The sequence below is a fragment of the Pan troglodytes genome, chromosome 7, assembly GCF_028858775.2.
Source record: "Pan troglodytes isolate AG18354 chromosome 7, NHGRI_mPanTro3-v2.0_pri, whole genome shotgun sequence".
Lineage (NCBI taxonomy): Eukaryota > Metazoa > Chordata > Mammalia > Primates > Hominidae > Pan > Pan troglodytes.
The window spans coordinates 148,063,220-148,078,856 of record NC_072405.2 but is presented as its reverse complement, the minus strand read 5'-3'; the positions used below and the strand labels follow the sequence as shown (position 1 = coordinate 148,078,856).

General features: G+C 38.6%; 1 long non-coding RNA gene across 1 annotated transcript in view; it reads left to right on the top strand.

Moving 5' to 3' along the window:
• Positions 1-13,132, top strand: part of LOC107976454 (uncharacterized) — a 270,646-nt gene extending 257,514 nt beyond the window's left edge. The window contains exons 4-6 of the long non-coding RNA XR_008536860.2: positions 1,797-1,894; positions 3,123-3,157; positions 12,966-13,132. This is a non-coding gene — a long non-coding RNA (uncharacterized LOC107976454). The remainder of the gene's footprint in view (positions 1-1,796; positions 1,895-3,122; positions 3,158-12,965) is intronic.
• The last annotated feature ends 2,505 nt before the right edge of the window (positions 13,133-15,637 follow it).

Sequence of the window (15,637 nt, the reverse complement as noted above, 5' to 3'; positions counted from 1 at the left end):
TTAGTCAAATCAGCCAAGCAGTTTTTCAGGCTCTTAGTATTCACTGAAACCTTTATATCCCTTACAGTCCTCAGTCTTCAGGAAAAGTAGAACAGACTAATGGTCTTTTAAAAACACACCTCACCAAGCTCAGCCACCAACTTAAAAAGGACTGGACAATACTTTTACCACTTTTCCTTCTCAGAATTCAGGCCTGTCCTGGGAATGCTACAAGGGACAGCCCATTTGAGCTCCTGTATAGACGCTCCTTTTTATTAGGCCCCAGTCTCATTCCAAACACCAGACCAACTTGGACTGTGCCCCAAAAAACTTGTCATCCCTACTATCTTCTGTCTAGTCATACTCCTATTCACCGTTCTCAACTACTCATACATGCCCTGCTCTTGTTTACACTGCCGGTTTACACTGTTTCTCCAAGCCATCACAGCTGGTATCTCCTGGTGCTATCCCCAAACTGCCACTCTGAACTCTTGAAGTAAATAAATAATCTTTGCTGGCAAGGCTATGCTGAACCTCCTTAGGCACTCTCTAATTAGATGTCCTGGGTCCTCCCAATTCTTAGTCCTTTAATACCTGTTTTTCTCCTTCTCTTATTCCATTTAGTTTTTCAATTCATACAAAACTGTATCCAGGCCATCACCAATAATTCTAAATGACAAATGTTTCTTCTAACAACCCCACAGTGTCACCCCTTACCACAAAATCTTCCTTCAGCTTAATCTCTCCCACTCTAGGTTCCCACGCCGCCCCTAATCCCCCTCAAAGCAGCCCTGAGAAACATCGCCCATTATCTCTCCATACCATCCCCTCACAAATTTTCGCTGTCCCAACACTTTACCACTATTTTGTTTTATTTTTCTTATTAATATAAGACGACAGGAATGTCAGGCCTCTGAGCCCAAGCTAAGCCATCATATCCCCTGTGACCTGCATGTACACATCCAGATGGCCGGTTTCTGCCTTTACTGATGACATTCCACCACAAAAGAAGGGAAAATGGCCTGTTCCTGCCTTAACTGATGACATTATCTTGTGAAATTCCTTCTCCTGGCTCATCCTGGCTCAAAAGCTCCCCCACTGAGCACCTTGTGACCCCTACTCCTGCCCGCCACAGAACCCCCCTTTTCCCTTTAACTACCCAAATCCTATAAAACGGCCCCACCCCATCTCCCTTCGCTGACTCTCTTTTCAGACTCAGCCCGCCTGCACCCAGGTGAAATAAACAGCTTTACTGCTCACACAAAGCCTGTTTGGTGGTCTCTTCACAGAGACGCGAGTGCAAATATCCTCACATGGCAGAAAGAGAAATAAAGAGGGCTCATGAGTGCCCTGCCCTCATGGCTTCATCTAAACACAATTACCTCCAAGGACTCTGCCTTCAAATACCATCACATTGGAGGTTAGGGCTTCAACACAAAAATTTGGGAGGACATTCAGTTCATGAACTCCCATTTATTGTTTGTTTTTGTTTGTTTTGTTTTGAGACAGAGTCTCACTCTGTTATCCAGGCTCTCAGGCTGGAGTGCAGTGATGTGATTTTGGCTTACTGCAGCCTCCGCCTCCTGGGTTCAAGCAATTCTCCTGCCTCAGCCTCCAAGTAGCTGAGATTACAGGCATGCGCCACCATGACCGGCTAATTTTTTGTTGTATTTTTAGTAGAGATGGGGTTTTGCCATGTTGGCCAGGCTGGTCTGGAACCCCTGACCTCAAGTGATCAGCCCTCCTGAGCCTCCCAAAGCTGTTCATTGTTATTCAAAGCTTAACTCTTGGGGCTGCTAACTCCCCTGCATTTCTAGGTTGCATGTAGAGATGAACCCCCAGTGGATTCCTGTGATGTCCTTTGCAGCAGTGTCAACAGTGAAGTCCCAGATGACAAGACTGGCAAGGATCTGAGGTGGGGCACTAGCAGGATGCAATGCATCTTAAAATAGGGATTGTTGCAATTGTGGCTAAAATAAGGGACAGGAAAGTCTGAGAGGATCTGAAATATTACACAAGATGTATTCAAAGCAGGCAGCTATATGCAGATTTATTCTGCATGTTTATTTTAAAAAACAAAGGCACGAAAGAATCATCCAATGCTTAGTGAATGTTTGCCTCCTTCTCTACCTTGCCTTTTCTCTTCAGATGTATTGCATTCCTCATTCTTTACAATTAAAGTTAAAATCATTAGAAGAGCAGCCCTTACACCCAATCCTCAACTAGTTACAGGTGATGGAGCCAAAGAGTTAATATAATTACAAGACCTATGCAGTTCGTCTTTCTTTAAAAAACGTGCTCTTAATAATCGACACATGTGCTGAGTTTTAATAATTTTCCAATAACTATCACTCCAGGGGCCCATATTAAAGCCATATCACAGTGGGTTCATCCCCATGAATGCTCTCCACCTCAGTGAAAATGCCTTCAATCCAATTAGTCTGTGCAATTTAATTTGTTCAATGCAAATCACTAGGGTTTAATTGAATTTCATTAGACACAAATCAATAGGAATCAATTTCAAGAGATTATCCTCAACATTCATCAATAGAATTAAATTAAAATTATAGAAGATTTGCCTAAATGGCTGACATATTTCTAAAATTTATTGCAGGTTACTATGGTATCCAGTGGTTAGTGGTCATTTTGGAGGTTATGTACAGACTACTACTAACTTGCTCTCACTATTGGAGCTGGAGAAGAACTTAAGAAAAAAATAAATGCAAATTATACCATATACTCTTAAAGAACTTCACAAACAGATGGTTTATCTTCCCAACACCCAGAAAAAGTAGGCCACAGTAAGTTTCTCTTCAAAGGCGAGACTGAGACTGAGTTATGTTGGGTGACTTGAGTATAGGTCTCAAGAATGCTAGGATGTGGATGTCTGTCCAATGACATTTTGATGTCTCCACTTTCTGCAAACCCTCATCTCTCACCTGCACCATGGAAAGTATTTGCAGGCATCCGTCTGCTTTTGCTTTTGTCCTTCAGCTATGTGTGTTCCTGGTAGAACAACCAGGGTGATCCTTTTGAAAACATAATCATGATAGCTAATTTTGTAAATTGTTTACAATGTGCTAAGCTCTGTTTTAAGTACTTTTATGTAGTAACTCTTATTTTTACATCTACTTTAAGTGCAGGTGCTGTTACTATCTCCTACTCACATATACGGAAGGTGAGGCACGAAATGTTTGCATTAGTGAAGGTTCTCCTGAGAAGCAAAACCAACAGGTTACACATAGTGAAGAGTGATGATGAGCCTCACATGACTGTGGAGGCTGAGAAGCCCCACAATCTGACATCTGTAAGCTGGAGATCCACGAAAACCAGTGGCATCTGAAAGGAAATTAAATATTGGGATCCCAAACTCATTAAGCCAAAGGGAAAAGTCGAGCTGGGAACTAGGTCACGCAAACCTGCCACATTCTTTTGGTTCCTAAATAAGATGGCTACAAGATGAAAAGCTACATGCTTACCCTATATTTTGCCCACAAGGAAATTCCTAGTGAGCTGCAAGACCTTTTAAGGTGTTAGTGTTAAAACTTTACCATAGCAATGTAAATTGATAGCTTATTTTAACAGGTGCAGTCACACCCCTGCCCCCCGACCGGTCTACTAGACACAAATACATATCTGATTGTTCCCCTGTCCATTTTGTCTATGTTGTCTCATATAAAAAGCAGATTCCCTGCATTTTTCCTCTGCTCCATTTGTCTATGTCATCTTATGTAAAAAACGCGGGTTCACCGAGCCAGACAAAGGCATGAATGACGATTTTTCTCTACCCACCTCTTACATGAAAATTGTGTAATTCTCAATATCCAGCCCTTTCCCCTTTAAAATTGGAGCCCTCAAAATCATCTTTGGAGAAAGGCATAGACCTGTCTCCCAGGTGCACGTCCTTAACTTTGGCAAATAAACCTTCTAAAATGATTGAGGCTTGTGTAGTCATTTTTCTTGATTGGCAGGTGTAACCTCAATTATTCTAGGAAGTCCTGAAAACCAGGGGAGCCTATGGTGTAAACCCTAGTCAAAGGGCGGGAGAAGACCAGTGTCCCAGCTCAAACAGGCAGGCAGGAATGGAACAAATCCTCCCTCTTGTACTTTTTTTCTATTTAGGCCTTCAATGGATTGGATGATGCCCACCCACACTGGGAGAGCCATGTTCTTTTACTGAGTCCACCAATTCACATGCTAATCTCATCCAATACACCTTTATAGACACATCCAGAAATAACATTTATTCCAGGCACCCCAAGGCCTAGTCAATTTGACACATAAAAGTAACCATTGCAGGGGTTAAGTAACCTGACCAAGGTTACTAAGCAAATAATTATCAGAGCCAGGGTTTAAACTCAGGCAGTCTGATTCTATAGCCTGTTTACTTTATCCTGAATATGATTATATCACCGCTTAAAGTCCAGCATTGGCTCCCCATTAAAATTTAAAACAAAATCTGGACTCCTTAAGAAAGGCAGAATAATTGTCTGCTGCCTTCTGTCTGATCTCTTTAATCACTCCTAAACTCCCTTCCAGCCACATGAGCCATCCTAAAGTTCCCCAGAGCTACCAAATGTATTCTTTATTGAGAAAAGCCTTGGGAGGGCCTCTTCTCAAATTCAGGTAATGAGTTCCCAGGAAATAAAGACTTGGTATTCTAAAAAAGAATAACTGAAAAAAAAGAGTAATGAATAGGATACTTACAAAGGTACGGCTTCATTAAAACTAAGAAGGGTCAGTGAATATACCTGGAATGGCAAGTGGGAAAGCTCATTACTATCCTTAACTCTGAAACAGCAAGAGAAGAAACAAGTTATCAGAACTTAGCAATACCTTTAGCTTTGGGGATGGATCAATTGGGAAAAGAGTGGTTTACATAGGGGAGAAGTAACTAACAAATTTCAGCAAGGAGGGTGTGACTTTGAGGTTGATCATCCTGGTCTCGTTCTTTTTCCCCTCTGATCTGCTGATCACCTGCTGTTATTGCTCAATAATTGGAGCCAAGTGGTAGTCAGAAGCAACTCAACTGTTGGCCTCGTATATGCGAATATGTGTAAGAAGGGGTGACAGAGTGCTTGTGGAGAGGCAAATAGAATATCCATAACAAAGAAGACTTCCTTTAACATCTTTATTCATGATAGTAAGCTCCCCTATTTCAGTGACTATTAAAATATCTTAGTATGATTTATTTTTCTTGTAAATTGGTTTAAGTTCCTTATAGATGCTGGATATTAGACCTTTGTCAGATGCATACTTTGCAAATATTTTCTCCCATTTTTTAGGTTGTCTCTTTATTCTGCTGGTAGTTTGTTTTGCTGCACAGAAGCTCCTAAGTTTAATTAGATCCCACTTGTCAATTTTTGCTTGTGTCATGATTGCTTTTGGCATCTTTGTCATGAAATCTTTGCTCATTTTTATGTCTAGAATGGTCTTGCCTAGGTTGTCTTCCAGAACTTTTATAATTTTGGGATTTACATTTACTCTTTAATCAATCTTGAGTTGATTTTTGAATATGCTGTAAGGAAGGGTTCCAGTTTCAATGTTCTGCACATGGCTAGCCAGTTATTACAGCACGATTTATTGAACAGAAAATGCTTTCCCCATTATTTGTTTTTGTCAACCTAGTTGAAGATGAGATGGTTGTAGGTGTGCAGCCTTATTTCTGGGCTATTTTGTTCCATTGGAGTACGTGTCTCTTTTTGTACCAGTACCATGCTGTTTTGGTGACTGTAGCCCTGTACTGTAGTTTTCTGAAGTCAGATAACATGATGCCGCTAGCTTTGTTCTTTTTGCTTAGGATTGCCTTGGCTATTCAGGCTCTTTTTGGTTCCATATGGATTTTAAAATAGTTCTTTCTAGTTCTGCGCAGAATGTTCTTGATAGTTTGGTAGGAACATCATTGAATCTGTAAATTTCTTTGGGTAGTAGGGCCATTTTAATGATATTGATTCCTCCTGTCCATAAGTCTGGGATGTTTTTACATTTTTTTCTTGATGTCATCTCTGATTTCTCTGAGCAAGAATAGAACAAAAAAAAACCCATTTAAAAAGTGAGCAAAGACATGAACAGTCACCTTTCTGAAGAAGACATACATGTTGCCAACAAGCATATGAAACAAGGTCAATATCGCTGATCATTAGAGACATGCAAATCAAAACCACAATGAGATACTATCTCACATCAGTCAGAATGAGTATTAATAAAAAGTCAAAAAATAACAAATGCTGACAAAGTTCTGGAGAAAAGGGAACACTTATACACTGTTGGTGGAAATATAAATTAGTTCAACCATTATAGACAGCTGTATGGGAATTCCTCAAAGCTAAAAACAGAACTGCCTTTTGACCCAGCAATTCCATTACTGGGTACATACCCAGAGGAATATAAATCATTCTACCATAAAGCCACATGCATGCAAATGTTCATTGCAGCACTATTCACAATAGCAAAGACTGAAATCAACCTAAATGTCCATCAATGAGAGGTTGGACAAAGAAAATATGGTACATATGCCCTATGGAATACTATGCAGCCATAAAAAAGATGAAATAATGTTTTTTTTTTTTTTGTGGCAACATGGAGGGCATCATTCTTAGCAAACTGACACAGGAACAGAAAATCAAATACCACATCTTCTCACTTACAAGTAGGAACTAAATTATGAGAACTCATGGACACACAAAAAAGGAACAGCAGACACTGAGGCCTACTTGAGGGTGGAGGGTGAGAGAAGGGAGAAGAGCAGAAAAAATAACTATTGGGTCCTAGGCTTAGTACCTGGGTGATGAAAAAATCTGTACAACAAACCCCTGTTACACAAGTTTACCTATAAAACAAACCTGCACATATACCTCCAAACCTAAAATAGAAGTTAAAAAAAAAGTCTCCTACAGCGTTAAATGGCAACAATTTGTATGCCTTTGTTGTAATATCCCATATTCAAATAAACTATTGCTTTATATATCTCCCCATTGTTTTCTTCCACTTAAACATAAGTTCCTCTGGTATGAAAATGATTGCATTTAGTTTGTGGCTCAGTGCATGGATCACTGTCTAGCATTAGAATATTGTTCAAATAAGGTTCTTGAATTCAAGAATAAAATGTTTGAAAAGAGAAATGAGAGAATGAATGGGTCCTAGGTTCAGACCTTTATTAAGTAAATTTTTTTTTGTCAGTTAACTTGGCTATTTCTTTATTCATATTAACTTTTTTAAAAATTTTATTATTATTATATTTTAAGTTTTAGGGTACATGTGCACAATGTGCAGGTTTGTTACATGGGTATACATGTGCAATGTTGGTGTGCTGCACCCATTAACTCGTCATTTAGCATTAGGTATATCCCCTAATGCTATCCCTCCCCCCTCCCCCCACCCCACAACAGGCCCCAGTGTGTGATGTTCCCCTTCCTGTGTCCATGTGTTCTCATTGTTCAATTCCCTCCTGTGAGTGAGAACATGAGGTGTTTGGTTTTTTGTCCTTGCAATAGTTTGCTGAGAATGCTGGTTTCCAGTTTCATCCATGTCCCTACAAAGGACATGAACTCATCATTTTTTATGGCTGCATAGTATTCCATGGTGCATATGTGCCACATTTTCTTAATCCAGTCTATTGTTGTTGGACATTTAGGTTGGTTCCAAGTCTTTGCTATTGTGAATAGTGCCGCTATAAACATACATGTGCATGTGTCTTTATAGCAGCATGATTTATAATCCTTTGGGTATATACTCAGTAATGGGATGGCTGGGTCAAATGGTATTTCTAGTTCTAGATCCCTGAGGAATCGCCACACTGACTTCCACAATGGTTGAACTAGTTTACAGTCCCACCAACAGTGTAAAAGTGTTCCTATTTCTCCACATCCTCTCCAGCACCTGTTGTTTCCTGACTTTCTAATGATCGCCATTCTAACTGGTGTGAGATGGTATCTCATTGATGTTTTGATTTGCATTTCTCTGATGGCCAGTGATGATGAGCATTTTTTCATGTGTCTTTTGGCTGCATAAATGTCTTCTTTTGAGAAGTGTCTGTTCATATCCTTTGCCCACTTTTTGATGGGGTTGTTCGTTTTTTTCTTGTAAATTTGTTTGAGTTCATTGTAGATTCTGGATATTAGCCCTTTGTCAGATGAGTAGGTTGCAAACATTTTCTCCCATTCTGTAGGTTGCCTGTTCACTCTGATGGTAGTTTCTTTTGCTGTGCAGAAGCTCTTTAGTTTAATTAGATCCCATTTGTCAATTTTGGCTTTTGTTGCCATTGCTTTTGGTGTTTTAGACATGAAGTCCTTGCCCATGCCTATGTCCTGAATGGTATTGCCTAGGTTTTCTTCTAGGGTTTTTATGGTTTTAGGTCTAACATTTAAGTCTTTAATCCATCTTGAATTGATTTTTGTATAAGGTGTAAGGAAGGGATCCAGTTTCAGCTTTCTACATATGGCTAGTCAGTTTTCCCAGCACCATTTATTAAATAGGGAATCCTTTCCCCATTGTTTGTTTTTGTCAGGTTTGTCAAAGATCAGATAGTTGTAGATATGCAGCATTATTTCTGAGGGCTCTGTTCTGTTCCATTGATCTATATCTCTGTTTTGGTACCAGTACCATGCTGTTTTGGTTACTGTAGCCTTGTAGTATAGTTTGAAGTCAGGTAGCGTGATGCCTCCAGCTTTGTTCTTTTGGCTTAGGATTGACTTGGCGATGCAGGCTCTTTTTTGGTTCCATATGAACTTTCAAGTAGTTTTTTCCAATTCTGTGAAGAAAGTCATTGGTAGCTTGATGGGGATGGTATTGAATCTATAAATTACCTTGGGCAGTATGGCCATTTTCACGATATTGATTATTCCTACCCATGAGCGTGGAATGTTCTTCCATTTGTTTGTGTCCTCTTTTATTTCATTGAGCAGTGGTTTGTAGTTCTCCTTGAAGAGGTCCTTCACATCCCTTGTAAATTGGATTCCTAGGTATTTTATTCTCTTTGAAGCAATTGTGAATGGGAGTTCACTCATGATTTGGCTCTCTGTTTGTCTGTTATTGGTGTATAAGAATGCTTGTGATTTTTGTACATTGATTTTGTATCCTGAGACTTTGCTGAAGTTGCTTATCAGCTTGAGGAGATTTTGGGCTGAGATGATGGGGTTTTCTAGATATACAATCATGTCATCTGCAAACAGGGACAATTTGACTTCCTCTTTTCCTAATTGAATACCCTTTATGTCCTTCTCCTGCCTGATTGCCCTGGCCAGAACTTCCAACACTATGTTGAGTAGGAGTGGTGAGAGAGGGCATCCCTGTCTTGTGCCCGTTTTCAAAGGGAATGCTTCCAGTTTTTGCCCATTCAGTACAATATTGGCTGTGGGTTTGTCATAGATAGCTCTTATTATTTTGAGATACGTCCCATCAATACCTAATTTATTGAGCGTTTTTAGCATGAAGCGTTGTTGAATTTTGTCAAAGGCATTTTCTGCATCTATTGAGATAATCATGTGGTTTTTGTCTTTGGTTCTGTTTCTATGCTGGATTACATTTATTGATTTGCATATGTTGAACCAGCCTTGCATCCCAGGGATGAAGCCCACTTGATCATGGTGGATAAGCTTTTTGATGTGCTGCTGGATTTGGTTTGCCAGTATTTTATTTAGGATTTTTGCATCGATGTTCATCAAGGATATTGGTCTAAAATTCTCTTTTTTGGTTGTGTCTCTGCCAGGCTTCACTATCAGGATGATGCTGGCCTCATAAAATGAATTAGGGAGGATTCCCTCTTTTTCTATTGATTGGAATAGTTTCAGAAAGAATGGTACCAGCTCCGCTTTGTACCTCTGGTAGATTTCGGCTGTGAATCCATCTGGTCTTGGACTTTTTTTGGTGGGTAAGCTATTGATTATTGCCTCAATTTCAGAGCCTGTTATTGGTCTATTCAGAGATTCAACTTCCTCCTGGTTTAGTCTTGGGAGGATGTATGTGTCGAGGAATTTATCCATTTCTTCTAGATTTTCTAGTTTATTTGCATAGAGGTGTTTATAGTATTCTCTGATGGTAGTTTGTATTTCTGTGGGATTGGTAGTGATAGCCCCTTTATCATTTTTCATTGCGTCTATTTGATTCTTCTCTCTTTTCTTCTTTATTAGTCTTGCTAGAGGTCTACCAATTTTGTTGATCTTTTCAAAAGACCAGCTCCTGGATTCATTAATTTTTTGTAGGGTTTTTTGTGTCGCTATTTCCTTCAGTTCTGCTCTGATCTTAGTTATTTCTTGCCTTCTGCTAGCTTTTGAATGTGTTTGCTCTTGCTTCTCTAGTTCTTTTAGTTGTGATGTTAGGGTGTCAATTTTAGATCTTTCCTGCTTTCTCTTGTGGGCATTTAGTGCTATAAATTTCCCTCTACACACTGCTTTGAATGTGTCCCAGAGATTCTGGTATGTTTTGTCTTTGTTCTCGCTGGTTTCAAAGAACATCTTTATTTCTGCCTTCATTTCATTATTTACCCAGTAGTCATTCAGGAGCAGGTTGTTCAGTTTCCATGTAGTTGAGCGGTTTTTGAGTGAGTTTCTTAATCCTGAGTTCTAGTTTAATTGCACTGTGGTCTGAGAGACAGTTTGTTATAATTTCTGTTCTTTTATATTTGCTAAGGAGTGCTTTACTTCCAACTATGTGGTCAGTTTTGGAGTAGGTGTGGTGTGGTGCTGAAAACAATGTATATTCTGTTGATTTGGGGTGGAGAGTTCTGTAGATGTCTATTAGGTCCGCTTGGTGCAGAGCTGAGTTCAATTCCTGGGTATCCTTGTGAACTTTCTGTGTCGTTGATCTGTCTAATGTTGACAGTGGGGTGTTAAAGTCTCCCATTATTATTGTGTGGGAGTCTAAGTCTCTTTGTATGTCACTAAGGACTTGCTTTATGAATCTGGATCAAACTACTCTGAGCTACAGGAAGAATTTCAAACCAATGGCAAAGAAGTTAAAAGCTTTGAAAAAAAATTAGACGAATGGATAACTAGAATAAGCAATGCAGAGAAGTCCTTAAAGGACCTGATGGAGCTGAAAACCAAGGCACGAGAGCTACATGACAAATGCAGAAGCCTCAGTAGCCGATGTGATGAACTGGGAGAAAGGGTATCAGTGATGGAAGACGAAATGAATGAAATGAAGAGAGAAGAGAAGTTTAGAGAATAAAGAATAAAAAACAAACAAAGCTTCTACGAAATATGGGACTATGTGAAAAGACCAAATCTGTACCTGAAAGTGACGGGGAGAATGGAACCAAGTTGGAAAACACTCTGCAGGATATTATCCAGGAGAACTTCCCCAATTTAGCAAGGGAGGCCAACATTCAAATTCAGGAAATACAGAGAATGCCACAAAGATACTCCTCGAGAAGAGCAACTCCAAGACACATAATTGTCAGATTCATCAAAGTTGAAATGAAGGAAAAAATGTTAAGGGCAGCCAGAGAGAAAGGTCGGGTTACCCTCAAAGGGAAGCCCATCAGACTAACAGCTGATCTCTCGGCAGAAACTCTACAAGCCAGAAGAGAATGGGGACCACTATTCAACATTATTAAAGAAAAGAATTTTCAACCCACAATTTCATATCCAGCCAAACTAAGCTTCATAAGTGAAGGAGAAATAAAATACTTTACAGACAAGCAAATGCTGAGAGATTTTGTCACTACCAGGCCTGCCCTACAAGAGCTCCTGAAGGAAGCACTAAACATAGAAAGGAACAACCAGTACCAGCCACTGCAAAAACATGCCAAATTGTAAAGATCATCGAGACTAGGAAGAAACTGCATCAACTAATGAGCAAAATAACCAGCTAACATCATAATGACAGGATCAAATTCACACATAACAATCTTAACTTTAAATGTAAATGGGCTAAATGCTCCAATTAAAAGACACAGACTGGCAAATTGGATAAAGAGTCAAGACCCATCAGTGTGCTGTATTCAGGAAACCCATCTCACATGCAGAGACATACATAGGCTCAAAATAAAGGGATGGAGGAAGATCTACCAATAAAATGGAAAACAAAAAAAGGCAGGGGTTGCAATCCTAGTCTCTGATAAAACAGACTTTAAACCAACAAAGATCAAAAGAGACAAAGAAGGCCATTACATAATGGTAAAGGGATCAATTCAACAAGAAGAGCTAACTATCCTAAATATATGTTAAGTAAATTTATGTTGGTAAAATGCACAGGGACAGTTAAGGACTAGGGGCTGATCAAAGTTACACACATTCCCACCTATTCAGCAGTTCCTGTCCAAGGGAGTGTCTGGCACATGTCGTTCAACATTCTGGAGTCAGCCTTGTTCCTGTCTAGCGTCCCATTTTTAGATGACAAATCACTAGTCTTTGGAATGAAATAATTGAAAGAAATTTTAATGACTACATGGACAAAGGATTCTCAAAACTTTGAATGACAATCATTTGGGAATCTTGTGAAAAATGCATATTCCATGACCTCACTCCAGAACTTCTGTTTCAGTAATCCTGCTCTGGGGCTTAGAAATCCACTTTATCTTAAGCTTCCTAAATGACTCAGGGATAGATGGTCATCAGACAAAATTTCCAGAAATGTTGATTTAGACCAACATCCTGCTTACTGTGAGAACCGTCTGTATATCATTTTTCTTGAAGTCTAGTAACTTGATTTCTATCAGTGACAGCAAGTTCACTATGTTATGCCAACAGTGTTCCTAGTCTTAGATTTTGTGCACTGACTTTTTGAGTAGACTTCAAAATTCCACAACATGCACTTCTAGTTAAATATTCTGTTACATTGCAGTTGAAAGCATTTCTCACTGAAATATTTCAGAGATCCAGTAGGAAAATAGAAGAAGTTTAAAATATAAAATGGGAGTTGGAGTGGGGAGATGTTAGTCAAAGGATACACAATTTAACTTAGGAGGAATAAGTTCATGTGAGTTATTATATAACACTTTGGCTATAGTTACTAACAATGTATTATATTATTTATATCCTTTGCAGGAACATGGATGAAGCTGGAAACCATCATTCTCAGCAAACTAACACAGAAACAGAAAAGCAAATACCGTATGTTCTCACTCATGATTGGGAGTTGAACAATGAGAACACATGGACACAGGGAGGGGAATATCACACACCGGGGCCTATCAGGGCGTGGGAGGCTACGGGAGGGATAGCATTAGGAGAAATACCTAATGTAGATGACGGGTTGATGGGTGCAGCAAACCACCATGGCTCATGTATACCTATGTAACAGACCTACACATTCTGCACATGTATCCCAGAACTTAAAGTATAATTTAAAATATATATATAGAGAGAGAGATATATAAATTGCTGAGAGTGGATTTTAAGTGTTCTCACCACACAACAAAATAAGTATGTGAAGTAAACATATATTAATTAGCTTGATTTAGCCATTTCACACTATATAAATATTCAAAACAACATGTTGCACACTATAGACAATTTTTATTGGTCAATTAAAAATAAAATTTTTAAAGGGAGAAAATAAGAGATAATGGGCATCAGAGTTGCAAAGGAATGAATAAATACATGGGCCATGAAAAACTGATTAATATAAGGGTTTGAGAGGAAGGTGAACAGTTTGCAAAGTTGTAACTTTGAAAGATCTCCGTTATTAATTTATTTGCTCATTTAAAAGAGGGTACAATGAAATATTCAACTTAATCTAGAAGAGGTAGAGTGGACTGAAATTAATTTCCCTCTAACATGCATTTGTTGCTCTAATTAACTATCTAGAGCTGCACAAAATATATATGATTTTCTAAAATTATTTAAATTCTTGAAGGTAAATGCCATTTCTTCTCTTATAGATGATAGACCTTCAGACTTTCACATGACTCTTTATAAATAGTCCCCATGCTCAAAACGACAAACACCACTCTCTTAGATTTCAACTTAGCAAGGCATCCCAAACTAAACTTCACATCCAAGGGAGAAGGCAAATGAAGGAGAGTAATGACCAGCTATTTGTTTGAGACGCTAGGTACATTCATCAGATTACCTCCAAACATCAGCCAAGGGATTTTAGTTTGGAACAAAGATAGTTGGAATATTAATTATTTTCAAATGGTGGAAGTACTGCCATAGAGAATTAGAGAAAATTTTAAACTAGAAGTTTGCAAAAAATATATTCCAATAATAGCTTTGTTTTTATTCTAAAATGTGACCTTGGGTAAGCCACATAATCTCTCTGGGTCTCTGTATGTGGGAGCTACTGATAATACCTGTATCTCTGTTTCAGGTGATGATCAAAATGCCTATTTTGTGATTTGTGAAATGAAATGTGCTGTAGGCATGTAAGGTGATTTTTACAAATAATTATTTTCTTATTGTTTTTGAAGTTCCAGAGTACAGGAAAGGAAACAGGAAAAACATAACTGAGGAATAGTTGTTAGGTCAGTGAGACATTGAACCTTCTAACATCTGAAACTGTCCACTAACTGGCAAGAGCATTTCAATAAAAAGCGAACACCTCATCATATTGAATCATAGTGAATATATAAAGAGACTCTACACATTTGTTCAGATATACATACTGTAGTTGTCATTCTAAATTGTTAAAAAATTACTATATATAGTAATTCTAAAATATATAATATATAATAAATATATATAATATATATAAATTATATATATACACACATATATATTAGAATGGATTTCACACTGGGTTTTACTCCCATTATGTGATGCATAAAAAAGTAAACAACAATAAAACAGTTAAATTAATGAGCTTGGTTGGTTTTCAAAACATGTTAGGCCCAATATGTTAGAGAATTAATACAGGGATTTTAAAAATGTGTTAAACTCAACATGTTCATACTAATAACAGGGGATTTCTGATATCAAGGACCAGTTAATGTGGTTAATATTTTGTATCAGAAGGAAAAGGAAGAGATGTGCTGGGCAAAAGAGGCAAATATAGATTTTTAAAAAATAAATAGAAATCTGAGCTAATATTAATAAGGGTAAAAAAGGAAAAAGTGATAACATCATGTGGAACATTCCAGAAGTTATGTGCAGGGGTCAGTATGGGGGCAACACATCAATAGCATACATATACAAGGCCAACCTCTTCCTCTCCATTCCCAGAAATCTGGTAGTGGGGCACTGTATGTGTACAGGTAACATGTTAAATAGATGGGCTGTGCTGGATGCTATGGTTGCAGAATGTGGTTGAAGAAGAATTGCGAAGCCAACAAAGCAAGGGTTGGGGCAGAGTTTATGAGTTATATGAAGTTTGTGTGAGGACTGAGAATTCTGGATTTTGGACATCTTGTGTCCTGCACGGCAGCTCCTCCACCCCCACCAGTCACGTCAGGTGGAGGCAACTATAGCAGACATAGGACGCCTACATTAAGGGAAGGAGGTAGTTCTACATAATGAAAACTCACTTTCCAAGTTGACCCTTCTTAATCCTCTGCTGGAAAACCAGTGTACTGTGATGCCCAAGGGCATGGTTTTATCCTTTGGTGCCACTATTCATCATATCCTCATTGCATTGGAAAAATTAATTGATTACTCTTGACTTCACTTTTCTGTCAAATTAAAATTCCATTACCATTCATTTGAAAAGATCTGATGTGGTTTAAGTGAGATTATATAGTGTGTGGATCATTGCTCAGCATGTGTTAAGCACTCAGACA